Source organism: Grampus griseus, assembly GCF_964374135.1.
Source record: "Grampus griseus genome assembly, chromosome: 14".
Classification (NCBI taxonomy): Eukaryota; Metazoa; Chordata; class Mammalia; order Artiodactyla; family Delphinidae; genus Grampus; species Grampus griseus.
This window is the reverse complement of record NC_139008.1, coordinates 35,015,171-35,030,293: the sequence shown is the minus strand read 5'-3', so window position 1 is coordinate 35,030,293 and position 15,123 is coordinate 35,015,171. Positions and strand designations below refer to the sequence as shown.

Below are 15,123 nucleotides of genomic sequence, written 5' to 3'. Positions count from 1 at the left end.
ATCATGGTTTTACTTGAATTGCATTTTCTATTCTGGAGACCATGGGGGAGACCTGGCTGGAAAAACTACGTGAAGGCGATAGTGTTGGCTGTGCCTGGAGTTCCAGAGACTGCAAAGGAGCTGGTTTCACTTGGGTCACGTGATGCTGCACAAGTGAGGCTGGGCTTGGAGGCAGGACACCTGGCCTTGGCTCTTGTAAGCCCTTGCTCTCTCTCTGGGCCTCAGTTTCCCTGTATATAGAATGAGTGTGGTTAATGGTTTCCAAGGGCCTTTCTGGCTGTATCATTCTGAGAGTCTGTCATTACTGTCATTTCAGTGTCTGGTGACGTGGGTAATTGTGCAAGTGAAACAGGAAGTAGGATGAGCTCTCCTAGTGAATGGGATTCCTGCTGCTTGCTAATTATGCTTTAATCAGGGTACAATGCATACTCCCACACTGTATCAGTTATGGCAAGGTACAGGTATTTCACCCAGCCGAACATTTCAGGTCTGGGAAAGAACCAAGCTAGATTCAACTCCTTCTCCTGGTTCTTAGGGACTGATGTTTATTTATTTCCAAATACTTGCACAGTGAATTTAGGAAACCAGGAAGTCTAGGGTTTGATCCAACCCCTTACTTTCTCCCTTTCTCAAATATTTTGAGCCAAGTACTGTCTTAAACTGTCTCATGGTATTTACACTCTAGGGGGCGGGAGAGAGTTAAAAAATAGAGTGTGTTGGTGCCTGCAGTACTCACAGGTATTTTCTCTTGGAATTCCCCTACTCATAGGCCCTGCTGAAAGGCAGGTTTAGGCACCGTATTTGTACCAAGTCTCTTCCCTGTGTTCAGTTGGTTGGCCGGAAACCCAATTCTGTCTTTCTCAATACTTGAACCAAGAGACACAGTAACTAACCAGCTGGTGGTGGGCTCTGCTGTCTCCCATGAGGAACCAGTAGCGAAAAGAGAAAGGTGGTCACGAGCGAGGGAAGCAGACAAGAAAGCCCATGGGGCTGATAAGAAAGACCACAGGGCTTCTGAGAGCCAGAGGAGGAAGTTTGGTTTCTATAATTGCAGTTTCTATTCCCTGATTCCCTCTAATTTGGTTCCCATGCTCATGAGTTTGCCTGATAGAGCCTTGCCTTCTGTTTCTTACAACTGTTGCTCCCTGACGTGGCTGAGAGTAGGGCTGTGCCTTATTTATTTTGGTGTTTCCCTGGCACAAAGCAGAGACCTGTGCCCTTAGTAGGCATTCAACAAATGTTTGTTGGATTTAATTGAACAAATTCCATCCCATCCTCTGCCCCATATGTAGGTGGCCAGGTACAAACTGAAGAAATAGGAAGCAGACCTTGATTTAGTCCAAAGTCAACTTGGGAAAAAAATACTGTAGTGGGATGAAAATAAACCTATACATAATAGTTAAATCATTAAATAAACCTATAAATTAAACCTTTAGTGGAATTAAAATAAAATGCATAACCTAATATACTCAATAAGAGCATCTCCCTTCCCCCCCGCAAACATTTGCTCAATTCCTACCTACTAATTTTCAGGTGGAACAGTAACTATTTGCCAATAGACCATTTGGGCATAGACACACTTTATCATGCATTCAGTTGTTTAACAATATTTTAAGGACCTACTTGTTTCATTCAGTAGTTCCTTTGAACCAACCTACCATATTAAGCTGTAAACATGTCTTCATTTTCCTCCTGATTTGTGGGGTCCAGTGCTTCATTAAGTTCACATTCCCCAAACCAAAGAAGAAAGGTCTTATTAACCAGCTAGTATGAAATCAATGAGGAAGAATAGCTGCTAAATCAAGTCAACCAACCACCTTAAATCAACCCAGTGCTCCAATCTCAAGCAGACAAGCTCATTCAGACCTACAGCCAAGACACTGGTGGAAAAACAGCCCCCACTGGAGCTCAAAACCACACTTACCCAAGTCTACACATTCAGAGTCCCACCCACTGATGATTCACTAGACCTGTAATAAAAGTGCTGGGGATGAGAACAGGTGGCTCAGTGCACCAGTTGAAATTTAAAACCTTATCAACTCCTGCTGCAGACATGAGGCTTGACCCCAACAGGACACCCCACGATGGGAGCCCTCTTCTGGACGGGGAAATAAGACCCTAGTGCCCATTTTACCAAACCGCTCTTGCTCATGTGTAAGTGCAGATGTAAAGTGCTGACTGCTTCTTTTTTGGCATTGCTTTTTAATTATGGCCATCAATAAATCATTCTGTCCTTGAACAAGACTTGAGAATGGCCCTAAGGCAGAGGCACGATTCCTCAGGAACTAGGCCAACAGAGAATGGGTTGCTCACTCCTCACCTCTTCCTTTAATCTGCTGTCAGAAACAGAAACGTTCTCTCTTCAAGAAGCCTTGGAAGCAGACGGAAGCAGACGACTGCACTTGCGTTCCATCTGGGAAGTCTGTTAATACACAGTTCTACCCTTGGCCTGCCTTACCAGCCACTGTCACAGAAACGGGATCTCCCCTCTCTTCTGCATTTTTTTCTGACTTCATTTCCCCCTCTTACTGGTGTAGTGGGCTAAATGGTGCCCCCCACGCCTCCTCAAGGATATGTCCATATTCTTATTCTCAGAACCTGTGAGTGTTGCCTTATTTGGAAACAGGGTCTTTGCAGTTGTAATTCAGTTAAGGATTTTGAGATGAGGAGATTATCCTAGATTATCTGTGTGGGCTCTAAGTGCAAAGATAAGTGTCCTTACAAGAGGCAGAAGAGGAGAAGGCACAGACAGAGAAGGCAATGTGACCACAGAAGCAGAGATTGGAGTTATGTGGCCACAAGCCCAGGAATGCTGGCAGCCATCAGAACTGGAAGAGGCAAGGAAGGCTTCTTCCCTGGAGCCTTCAGAGGGAACACAGCCCACTGACACCTTGATTTTGGACTACTGGCCTCCAGACTTTCTGTTGCTTTAAGCCACCCAGTTTATGGTACTTTGTTACAGCAGCCACAAGAAACGAATACACCTGAGCCCTCAGTCTCCGGTGGTTCCAGTTTCTCCTCTCATTCAAGGCCTTGGAATCCTGAGCAGTCATGATTTTTTGCTCCACTGCTCTGGTGTTTTGGGCCAACCCTTCCTCTGTGTGACGCATGGACCTGCAGCACTGGTATCACCTGGGAGCTTGTTGGAAATGCAGACTCTCAGGCCCCACCCCAGACCCACTGAACCGGAGTCTGCATTTTAACCAGATCTCCAGGTGATTCATATACATGTTCAAAATTGAGAAGCACTGGTAGGAGAAACTCTAAGGTGTCAATCAGATCTTTTCTCCAAGTATCCTAGTTTCTTCATGTCATATCTGTTAAATATGACATGGAGGTTTTGTAAAAACAGACCAAACTCTTAGGTTAGAACTGCATGCTGATGTGTCATGCATAATATGACATGATGTCTGAAATTTGCTATAAAAGATTCAAGGAAGGAAAGAAGGAAGGAAGGAAGGAAGGAAAGGAAGGAGGAAAGACAGGGCCTTGGGTGAGGACAGTGGAACAAGACTGGCAAAATGTGGACACATTTTTGCAGCTCAGTGCTAGGTACACGGGGCTTCATTGTGCAATTTTCTCTGCTTTTTTCTGCAAGGTGGAAATTTCCCTAGTGAAAAGTTAGGGAATATCCTAGTTTCCCAGCCTTCCTTATTTTCAGTTTTTTTCCATGAATCCATTTTTATCCCTTCATGGAAATGGCTGGTGTTGGAGGGACATCTTTTCTATCTCAGTCTGTGGTTTTCTTTGCTCTGTTTGTTCATGTTTGTGGTTTTGCTGGCTTTCAGGACTTCTTTCAGCAGAAAATTGTTTCTGGGGGAGCAGGATGGGAGCTGATTAAGATTTATGGCATCTTCTAACTGGGTTTCCAACAACATCTGCTGGGCTTGTGTTGTTACCGGCAGCAGGAATTCAATTTCCTTTCTCTTTCCTTACCTCTCTTACTTCTTTCAGATTTTTTGTTCACTGGCTAGAGTATCATGTATGTGACCTTTGGCTCTCTGATTTACATGTGATTTGCATATTACACATCTAGTCCAGAGGTTCTCAATTAGGGGGTGATTTTTACCTCCCAAGGAACATGGGGCAGTGTCTGGAGACATTTTTGATAGGCACAACTAGGAGAGGGATGCTGCTGGAATCTAGTGAGTAGAGGCCAGGGATGCTGCTAAACACTCCACAACACACAGGACAGTCCTCCCAAGGCAAAGAAGGATCTGGCCCCAAATATCAATAGCGGGACGTTGAGAAACCCTGATCTAGTCTTAAAGATCATCCAAGCGCATTTCGCCACACTTTTTTTGCTCTGTCCCATGAAGGAGAGGTGGACTCATGACTGATTACAACATCTCTGAGGAATTTTTACTTCTTATAAGTTGATTTTGAGATAGAATATAAGTGACTGCTCATTTGTGCAAGTTGTGCCCTGCACACCTTCAGGGGACACCATCCACATAGTATTCATGAAAACAACCCTTTCAGAATTGTGAAGCACATGGTCTACACAGCTATAAGTGGTTGCTCCAATTTTGGGGTTGCCCTGGGGGTTCTGGAACTGGGAGAGACTTTATTTCTGGCCACCATGAGCCCTGAGCACGCCAGAGAGTGTCCTTTCAAGAAAAGAGGAAATGTGGAACTTTGAGGACCTCACTTGCATTATTCTAGACCATTGTCTCGTTGTGGAACGTCTCCTTTTCACCCCTGGGCCATATCCATTTGACTAGATCTAAAATTGTCAGATTATAATATCATGGCTTTTGTTTGAAACATGGTGGTGATGGCTTCTTATTTTCAGTCAGTTCCTTGGGGGAGGAAATACAAGCTGCTGCCATAAGACTTCCTATCCACCCACTATTTGCTTGGCAGGATTGCCATAGTTTCAGCAGCATAACTTATTCTTGCTGGTCTTCAATCACTTTGCAATAAAAACTGTGATTGCAAAAATGTTCATTGTCATTACCAGTGATGGAGCAGTAAGTACAGGCTTCTGGAGAGGGAGAGGGAATTGCGTGACTTAAACTAGCAGAATGAGTTGCTCACCCCCAGAGAATGGCTTTTCATTTTGGCAAGGTCTGAGGGAAATTATGACAGAGTTCAGTGACACAGAGGGACAGTGCTGGGAGGTGTGGTCACTGAATCCACTGGGAGCCTGTGCCCTGTGGGCAGCCCCATGGATGGAGTTGGGGTTTCTTGGGACTCAATAGTACTCTGGGTCATCGACTGCAACTCGCCCCATCCCCACGCTGTTGGGCTCAGGCTGGGTGGTAGATCACTGAGCTTTCTGCCAGTCCTTCTTCCATTGTTCCTCCCTCTGATAACAGTCCCTGACTTTCCACTTGGGACCCACTACCATCCCCCCACAATGGGTGATGTGGTTTGTGTGGACTTGCCATTCCCCACCCTGACCTGGGGGTGGGCATGTGGTCCCAGCTTGGGTGGTCAGCATCATTCCATCCCCCCACAGAGATTGGTTCTGAGAAGCAAATTGGTCCAATGAGAGTCAATCTTGGGAATTTTGTGGTCACTCTTAGGAAAGAGAAATAGAGAGGAGGAGAGGGAGAAGTAAAGAGAGAGCTTGATCGTTCTGATGATATAATTTGAGGATCTGGATGTAGCCATGCCTGTAACTATCAATTAATTATGTGTTATGGTTTGACCTGTGCTCCTCAAAAAAGATATGTTGGAGTCCTAAACCCCAGAGCCTCAGAATGTGACCTTATTTCGAAACAGGGTCATTGTAGAGGTGAGGTCCTACTAGAGTAGGGTGGGCCCCTAATCTGAGTGACTGGTGTTCTTATAATAATATGGTCATGTGAAGACGGAGACACAGGAAGAACTCCATGGTTTGGATGGAGGGTTGGAGGGATGCATCTACAAGCCAAGGAATGCCAAAGATCACCAGCGAACCACAAGAAGCTAGGAAGAGACAAAGGATTCCCTACAGCTTTCAGAGGGAGTATTGCTCTATCAACACCTTGACTTCAAACTTCTGGCCTCTAGACTGTGAGACAATAAATTTCTGTTGTTTTAAGCCACATAGTTTGTGGTGCTTTGTTATGGCAGCCCTAGGAGATTAGTATAAGTACTTTCAAATTAATAATCTTCCTCTTCCTCCTCCTTCTTCAAAATCATCATCATTATCATCGCCTTTGTCTAAGCAATAGAGAGGGTCTCCTATGGATGTGGAGACTGTGATGTGGGGTGTCCAGCCTCCATGGTCAGTCAGTGCCCCTCTTGCATCAGCCCCTAGGCCTCCAGGGTTAGACCATAATTCTGGGGCTTTCTGGAGCTCCATGCTGGGGCATCATCCTGTTACCTGTTGCCTTTACACAAAGACTGATGCTCACCCCCTGGTTGTCTGGGCCCCATCCAAGACCTATTCATGGTAGGCAGAATTAAGATGGCCCCAAGATTCCTGCCTCGGTTATATACACCTTGTATAATTCCCTCCCCTTGCACATGGGTGGACCTGTGGCTGGCTTCTAACCAGTGGACATGGAAAAGTTGAAGGGATTTTGCAGATGTAACTAAGGGCCCTAACCAGTTCACTGTGAGTTAATCCAAAGGGAGATTATCCCAGGTGGGCCTGACCTCCTCAGGTGTGCTCTTAGCAGAGGGTCTGGACCCAAGCTGCCATGGGTTCTACAGCTGCAAGGAAATGAAGTCTTCCAACAATTGCGTAAGCTTGGGAGAGGACCCCGAGCCTCAGATGAGACACCACCTCAGCCGGCACCTTGATTGCAGCCTTGTAAGACCCTGAGCAGAGGACTAAATTCAGCTATGCTCGGACTCCTGACGACAGAGAGATAATAAATGGGTGTTGTTCTAAGTTGCAAAGTTTGTGGTTAATTTTTATGCAGCCATAGAAAATGAATATGGCATTCCATTTTAAGGAACTACCAGGTGCTGTGGCCAAGACCCCTGTGTGTGTGTGTTTATCTCTGTGTGTGTGTGTGTGTGTGTGTGTACATGGAGGTGGGGGATGATGAAGGGTGGGGGATGGAGCCAGGTGGGAAGGAGAAAACTACCTTGGAGGAAGTAATTGCCCTTCTTATGAGAGAGAAGAGCAGTTTGAGCAACATGCAGACCTGCCCAGTGCCCAGCCCTGGGAGCTGGAGGGAGAACATCGCCCCCAGTGTCAGGTCTTGGGAGCCTCCACCCTAGACAGAGGCCCCACTTCCACTGTCTTGCAGGTGGTGCTGGGGGCCAAATACTTGGAGGAAAAACATACCCTTTATAAAGATGCAAAGATTTTCTCACGTGAAGAGATGATGAGGTAGGATATTTTGAATTAATAGTCAGCTTTATTTTTAAAATCCTCTCTCCTGTATTCTTTCCTTCATTCAAACAGTCAGGATTTTTGTTTTTCATGCTCCGAGGAAAGGATGCCATGGGAGAAAGTGAAGAAAGCAGAGACTCCTTCTGGCTTTGGGGTGTCACACGCTCAGCCCATTGTGGGAGCCATGGAGGAGTTCGGGTGTAGAGGAAGGTTTAGGGGGGACCCAGGGGAGTAAGAGCAAATCTCTCCTGTCTGATTCCCTGAGAGAGGAAGGAAAGAGGTGGAAGGATCCCCAAGAAAGGGGCTGTTTGTCCTTTACTCTGGTGGAACTCCAGAGAGAAGGAAACACCCCCCACAAAAGATCTGTGGGATTTGGGAGCAGAAAGGGTGGGAGCCCGAGCTGTGCGTCAAGCCCTAGAAAGACGGCCAGACCCTGGAGACATGTAAGTGTGTAGCTGGCCACCGTCTACACTGCTTGGCCCAACAAGAGATGCTCAAACAGTATTCGTCAACTGAAAGGATGAATACATTGTAAGCCCTCTACAAATTCTCCGGGAAGACTTTCTTCACCAGCATCAGGAAAGCCGATGAGGGTCCATGTGATTCTAGCTCTGGGGTGAGGGCTCAGCTATTCACCACACCTGACAGCCCCCAGGCATGGAGAGGCCCTGCTGCCCAGATGTGGACCCAGGGGGCCCACAGTTCTGACCCAACGAGCCAAGTCAGCTAAGCCTTATGCCCAGGGCATGGCCTCTCCCTGCTGTGCTCCCTGCCTGGGACCACCTGGTCCCTAGCCCCTTGGACTCTGTCTAGGAAGCTTGGAGGGGTGGTTACGTGGCTTCTCAGACCTGAGCCCTTATGGGAGCTGCCTCCTTGTGCAGCTGAGCTGAGAATCAGGGAAGCAGCATCATTTCCTCACCTCTCCTCTGAGTTAACTTGCCCCAAGGTGTTCGTAAGAACTCCATTTAATTAGTCGTTGGGCCCAGAGAGCCCCTTTTATCATACTTTGTGTCAGGCCTACCCCTGGAATCTGAAGAGGTCTTTGGGTGCTGGCAGCACCAATTTTTACCCATTATTTTTTCTGTTACGGATGATGCTTTTCCAGTGGACTGGAGTCAGACAGAGGTCGGCTTGAGCCCAGCTCATGAAGACAAGTGCTGGTGCTTTTGCTGGTTCTAGGGTGGCATCTGTGTCATTAATACAGCATATTCAGGATGTCTACCCACTGCCTGGGAGCTCTGAGGATGTGCAACATTTAAAGGTATTTGGAATACCTTTGGACTACTTAATTAGAAGGAAGGACACCAGAGGGCTGTAGGCCTGCTAGAGGCAAGGATTGAGGACCAGTGTCTGGAACCGTCCAGGGCTGAGTTCAAATCCTGCTTCTGCCCCTCAGCTGCTGTGGGACCTCAGGAGAGATTTGTACATTCATGGACCTTGGATATCTCAGTTGTTCTGACTTCTTATCACTGTTACAAGAATCGAAGGATATGATGATCGTGGTACTTGCTGAGCATTTTTGTAAGCCAAGTAGTGGTTCAACCACTCAAGACAGGGGTTTTCAGGACTTCCCTGATGGTGCAGTGGTTAAGAATCTGCCTGCCAATGCAGGAGACACAGGTTCAAGCCCTGGTCTGGGAAGATCCCACATGCTGCAGAGCAACTAAGCTTGTGCACCACAACTACTGAGTCTGTGCTCAAGAGCCCACGAGCCACAACTACTGAGCCCTCGTGCTACAACTACTGAAGCCCACGCTCCTAGAGCCCGTGCTCCGCAACAAGAGAAGCCACTGCAATGAGAAGCACGCTCATTGCAATGAAGAGTAACCCCTGCTTGCCTCAACTAGAGAAAGCCTGAGCACAGCAACGAAGACCCAATGCAGCCAATAAATAAATAAATAAAATAAATTTATATATATATTAACAAAAGATGGGTTTTCAGCTGGGGGCCAATTTGTCTCCCAGGCAGCTTTGGGCAGTGTCTGGGGACATTCTTGGGAGGAGGGGGCACTCCTGGCACCTAGAGGATAGAGACCAGGGATGCTGTCCAACATCCCACAGTGCACAGGATGGCCCACACCACAGAGAACCATCTGGTCCCAAATGTCAGTAGTGCTGAGGCTGCAAAACCCGTTTTAAAGCAGTGACTCTCCACCAACTCAATAAATGGCAGGTCGGTTATAAATAAGGGGGACAGAGGAACATGTTTTTTCTATAAGGGGTGAATTAAAAAGAGTACCTTATATTTATAAATTTTGTTATTTATAGGCAATACATCCACATGGTCCAAGATCTAAAAGGTACACAAGATGTACAATCCAAAGTCTCCCTTCTACCTCGTCCTCTTCCTGGAGGAATCAGTGTTACCAATTTCTTCTTTTTAGAGGTCCTCTGTGCATCTATAAGCAATTGTATGCACATATATACACACATGTTATACACACACACATATGCATGCTACACATATTCTTTGCATCTTGCTTTTGTCACTTAATCCATCTTGGAGATAACTTCTTACTGGACACAAAAAGCTTCCTCAGTTTTCCTTTTAAAGGTGACAGAGTATGCCATTCTATGCATGTCCAGTATTTTACTTAACCACTCCCCTCTGGATGGATAGTCACGTTGTTTCTATTTTCTTTTGCTCTTACAAACACTAATGTAATGAATATCTTTGTATGTACATCATTTTCCACCAAGCAAGTATGTAATGGTAGGATAGAGTCCTACAAGTGGAATTGCCAAATAAGGAAGTTTTGTGCATTTGTAATTGTATGGGATGTTGTCAAATTACGCTCCACTGAAGCTGTACCTGTTTCCATTCCCTGCTGGCAGTGAATGTAGGAGAGGTGTTGGGGGGATTTTGTAATTTAAAAAATTTGCTCTCACTGTTTGTATCTTCTCATCAGAAGCCTTCTGGGAATAAATAAAAGGTGAGTGTGCCTTACCTTACAATATTTTGTGCCCATTGTATTTTCAGCATTCAGGGACCCAGAGTCTGCCCATGGGAGATCTTTTAAGTGTTATGAAGTTAATGCCCCTGGAAAGTGGCGTTCGCTTTCTCCAGAAACGGGCTCTTTAGTTCCTGCTTCCTGGTGCTAATAGTTCCCGAATGACTTGCCTCTCAAAGAGTTTACATGTAGGAAAATCTCTCTCAGCAATCTCTCTCTGAGTGGTTGCTCAGCTTTATTTTTTGAGTTTCTGATTCAAACGCACCTTTGAGAATCAGGTGGAAGTGATGAAAACCTCTTCCAGCAAAAAGGCACCGGCAGTTTGCCCATCATGTCAGAGGTTCCTAGAGCTGCCCTCGGACCCCAGTGAGTGGCTCTCTGGCTGGGGGTAAGGTTCATGCTACCAGCACCCCTCCTTGCCCTGCGAGAGGGGTCTGCAGAGTCCCAGCTCAGAACTGGGCAGAACCAGTTTTGTGTGGCCAGGGACACCCTTGTTCCTAGACTGGCTTCTCCTTTCCTACTTTCTGACCGAGTGACTGGTCAGTTACTCAGCTTTGCTGAGTCATCGTTTTCTCACCTGTGGCCGGGGACAGTGCTTGCTTTGCAGTATCATACTGGTGATAATGGAGGCAAAGCACCTGGCACAGAGCCCTGCATCAGGCTCACATTTGAGAAATGGAAGCTAATGTTAGTCTTATTGTAGTGGAATCCTTTGCATCCTGACTGCCTCCTTTTCTTATTTTTTTTCCTTTTCTTCCCCCATCCTCAAAGATTTTTATTTAATTGTTATGTGGTAGGGCCAAGTATTTTTATTTTTTAAAAAATTAATTAATTTTTTGGCTGCGTTGGGTCTCTTTTGCTGTGCACAGGCTTTCTCTAGTTGCAACGAGCCGTGGCTACCCTTCCTTGCAGTGCGTGGTCTTCTCATTGTGGTGGCTTCTCTTGTTGCAGAGCATGGGGTCCAGGTGCGCAGGCTCAGCGGTTGTGGCTTGAGGGCTCTAGAGCACGGGCTCAGTAGTTGTGGCACACGGGCTTAGTTGCTCTGAGGTATGCTGGATCTTCCCGGACCAGGGCTCGAACCCGTCTCCCCTGCATTGGCAGGCGGATTCTTAATCACTGCACCACCAGGGAAGTCCCTATTCTCAAATTTTTATTGGAGTGTAGTTGATTTGCAATGTTGTGTTAGTTTCAGCTGTACAGCAAAGTGAATCAATTATACATATACATATATCCAATCTTTTTTTTTTGCGGTACGCGGGCCTCTCCCTGTTGTGGCCTCTCCCTTTGCGGAGCACAGGCTCCAGATGCGCAGGCTCAGCGGCCATGGCTCACGGACCCAGCCGCTCCACAGCACGTGGGATCTTCCTGGACCGGGGCACGAACCCGTGTCCCCTGCATTGGCAGGTGGACTCTCAACCACTGCGCCACCAGGAAAGCCCTTTTTCTTTTTTTTTTTTAAGATTCTTTTCCCATATAGGCCATTACAGAGTATTGAGTAGAGTTCACTGTGCTATACAGCAGGTTCTTATTAGTTATCTGTCTTATGTATAGTAATGTGTAAATGTCTTTCTGTCTCTCTTTTAGATTGGAATCTCTTTATTTGCTTAGTGGCAACTGAGATTCTGGAACAATCACGTTCCTTTCTGTCACAAAGACCTTGTACATGCTGTTCCCTCTGCCTGGAATGCTTTTCCTTCCTCTGGACTCCTGAGGTCTCTTTCACTCGCAGCTCAACTGCCCCTTCCTCAGAGAACCCTTCCCTGCCTCTCTGAGTTCAAGTCAATTTGCCCTTGCTGTCTTCTCCTGGAGAAGCTCTTCTCTTTCTTCTTGGTGCCTCTCTGACTTGTAATGACATCTGTTGGTGTGTTTACTTGTCTAATGTCTGTCTGTCTCCCCCATTGGATAACATGCTTCAGGTGAGCTGGAGGTGAGCTTAGGCAAAGGCCCTGAGGCCGGTGGGAGCTGGTTGGAGGCCCAGGCAGGGGACCTTTGTGATCTGGAGGGAAGCTTGTGAGGGGAAGAGAGATGAGAGAGGTCAGGAGAGAGCAGGTCGGGGGCCAGGCCATGGGGACCTTCTGGATCACTGAAAGACAAAATTTGAATTCTCTTCAAAGATCATACGTGTCCCTCCAATGCACCAGTATTAAGCGGGGGAGTAACCTGATCTAACTGATTACTTTAAACTTTAATGTTTTATTATTTTTATAAAATTCTTTTAATGATTTACTTTTTAAAAAGATCACCGGCCACGATGTGAAAGGCGGGGTGGAGGGTAGGGAGGAGGGTAGGGTGGAGGGTAGGCTGGGCCCGGGCTTTGGGGAGATCCCTTAGGAGGCTGCAGCCGTGGTCCCCATTCTGCCTGCAGGCCATGGGTTCTAGAAACAGCCCTGTGCATCCCTTAGTATTCTAAGCTAGTGCTTCTTCCAGGGGGTGACCCCAAGTGGCATTGGCTGCCTCGGTCTCCCCAGAGATGACTGAGAATCAGCTCTGTTTCAGGGAACTACGGATGCGGGGTTTCCACCCACATCATGGCCTGGCTGCAGGGCGGAGCTTACCTGAGGTGGTGGTGAAGTGAGACGGGGAGGTCATTGTCATGAAGGGCGGTGTGAGGTACTTGGCCTTCACGCCCTCCCGGCCAGGTGGTCCATGTTGGGGGTGTCCACGTCCTGGTCGTAGTCCTAGCGGAACCCATGAAAGGAGATCAGCAGCAGCTTGTGGAAGCTCTTCCTCCTGGGATGGGGTGGCAGCCGGCCCAGCCCAACAGGACGGGCAGCAGCAATGCTAAGGCCCTGGGCCCCGTCATGTCCCCAGTGCCTCACACGCTCACATCGCTAAGTTCACGGCCTGCTCCCACTTTCTCCCTTTTTTTTTTATCTGCAGTTGATCAAAGTCCACATTGATAATTCTGCTCCAGCTCTGCTGTGGATTAGAACACCTGGAGCGTAATGAGTTGGCACGTTCGACGTGATGGAAAAGTTCTGGAGGTGGATGGTGGTGGCGGCTGCACAGCACTGTGAATGCACTTAATGCCGCTGCACTGTGCACTTTAAAAAGGTAGAAAATGCTAAATATTATGTGTATTTTACCACGATAAAAAAAGACAAACAGTGTGAAATATTTTGGACTCTTACACGAATTCCACTATTGTGAACATTTGGAGAACAAATTAGATTGGAGCTTTCCTTTACTCAATATAGCCTGTTTTTATAGGGAGAACAAATTACTGTTCATTATGACTATGGAAACAGCCACTGTGGATTGAGTGCCCAGAGGGCTGCGAACTGTATATACATCATCTATTCTATCCCATTTAATTTTTTTGAAACCCTAGAAAGATTATTAGTTGAAAATTCCCTATAAGAATTACAAAAAATCATTGTGGTCCAATAACAATAAAATTTACCATTTTTTATAGGTCAGAAACTTGGTTCTGTATAAAGAAAGGAAGAACATCAAAGAAGGAATAAGTAAAGGTAAATGTAAAATTAAAACTTTTGTTTTCCTTCTGTTTAGTTGATCTAACAGGTAATAGTTTGTTCACACTAGTAATAACAAGGTATTTAATTATGTATATATCATATGTATGTGTATATATGTAAGTAGAGAAATACTTAACGTAAATCTAACAAAATATGTATGAGATCTATATGAGGAAAACTAGAAAACTCTGTTGAATGAAATCAAAGAACTAGGTAAATGGAGAGATGTTTCATGTTCATGGATGGGTAGGCTTAGTATCATCAGAATGTCAGTTCTTCCCAACTTAATCTATAGATTCAATGCAGTCCCAATCAAAATTGCAACATTATTTCATGGCTATTAACAAACTGATTCTAAAGTTTATATGGGGAGGCAAAAGACCATTCTACTCTTGTTTGTATGAGTTCAACTTGCCATTTCTTTTTTCAGGTTCCACATATAACTGGTATCATGCAGTATTTGTCTTTCTCTGGTTTATTTCATTTAGCATAATGCCCTCCATGTTCATTTATGTTGTTGCAAGTGACAAGATTTCCTTCTTTTTTAAGGCTGAATCATATTTCAGTGGTCTGTGTGTGTGTGTGTGTGTGTATGTGTGTGTGTGAGAGAGAGAGAGAGAGAGAGAGAGAAAGAGAGAGTATCACATTTTCTTTATCTGTTCATCCATTGACAGGCCCTTAGGTTGTTTCCATACCTTAGCTGTTGTGAATAATGCTGCAATAAACATGGGAGTTCAGATCTCTCTTTGAGATTAAAAAAAAACATTTTAATCATTTGCAAGTGGACAAATTTAGTGACATTTAGTACATTCACAGTGCTGTGCAGCCATTACCACTATCTAGTTTCAGACTATTTTCATCACCCAAAAGGAAACTTCATACCCATTAACAGTCACTCCTCATTCCTCCCTCCCCCAGCCCCTAGCAACCACTTATCTCCTTTCTGTCTGTTTGGATTTACCTATTCTGGACATTTCATATAAATGGAATAACATAATATTTGGCCTTTTGTGTCTGGCTTCTTATAATGAGCACCATGTTTTCAAGGTTCATTCATGTTGTAGCATGTGTCAGCACTTCATTCCATTTCATGGCTGAATAGTATTTTTATATATCCATTCACCGGCTGATGGACATTTGGGTTGTTTCCACCTTTTGGCTATTGTGAATAATCTGGCTGTGAACATTTGTGTATGAGCTTTTGTTTCAATACTCTCTGCTTTCCACTTACGTTTTTCAACATATTTATGAGATGGTTTTTACTTTGTAGCTGAATAAACAGCTCAGAGAGGCTGTAGAACCTCTCCAAGGCCACACAGCAGAAGTGAGGCTGGGACTGTAATTTTAATACTTGGCTACACACTTGCTGCACACAGGGGTTTAAATTCCCCAAGGGAACAGGCTTAAGCATCCA

At 45.7% G+C, this 15,123-nt stretch overlaps 1 pseudogene across 1 annotated transcript in view; it reads right to left on the bottom strand.

Moving 5' to 3' along the window:
• LOC309832699 (ectonucleotide pyrophosphatase/phosphodiesterase family member 7-like) overlaps positions 1-13,033 on the bottom strand; it is a 31,872-nt pseudogene extending 18,839 nt beyond the window's left edge. Inside the window, exon 1 of the transcript in view lies at positions 12,786-13,033. The product of the transcript in view is annotated as an ectonucleotide pyrophosphatase/phosphodiesterase family member 7-like (transcript). The remainder of the gene's footprint in view (positions 1-12,785) is intronic.
• Positions 13,034-15,123: the final 2,090 nt, after the last annotated feature.